This window comes from Nerophis ophidion, linkage group LG04 (genome assembly GCF_033978795.1).
Source record: "Nerophis ophidion isolate RoL-2023_Sa linkage group LG04, RoL_Noph_v1.0, whole genome shotgun sequence".
NCBI classification, from domain to species: domain Eukaryota; kingdom Metazoa; phylum Chordata; class Actinopteri; order Syngnathiformes; family Syngnathidae; genus Nerophis; species Nerophis ophidion.
In genome coordinates this window covers 69,786,996-69,787,389 of record NC_084614.1, presented here as the reverse complement: position 1 = coordinate 69,787,389, position 394 = coordinate 69,786,996, and positions in this window count along the sequence as shown.

Here is a 394-nt window from a genome sequence, read left to right as displayed (position 1 = left end):
ATTCGCCTCTCATGGAGTTGTCAATAAAGCACATTTGCTACTCTTGACTCTTTTTTAGTTGTTTTTTTATCGAGCCAACATGCTGGATGCGGGCAACCATTGATATTCCTAATATTCATAAAGGGTCTATATCAGGGGTCACCAACGCAGTGCCCGCGGGCACCAGGTAGCCCGTAAGGACTAGATGAGTCGCCCGCTGGCCTGTTCTAAAAATAGCTCAAATAGCAGCACTTACCTGTGAGCTGCCTCTATTTTTTAAGTTTCATTTATGTACTAGCAAGCTGGTCTCGCTTTGCTCGACATTTTTAATTATAAGAGAGACAAAACTCAAATAGAATTTGAAAATACAAGAAAATATTTTAAAGACTTGGTCTTCACTTGTTTGAATTAATTT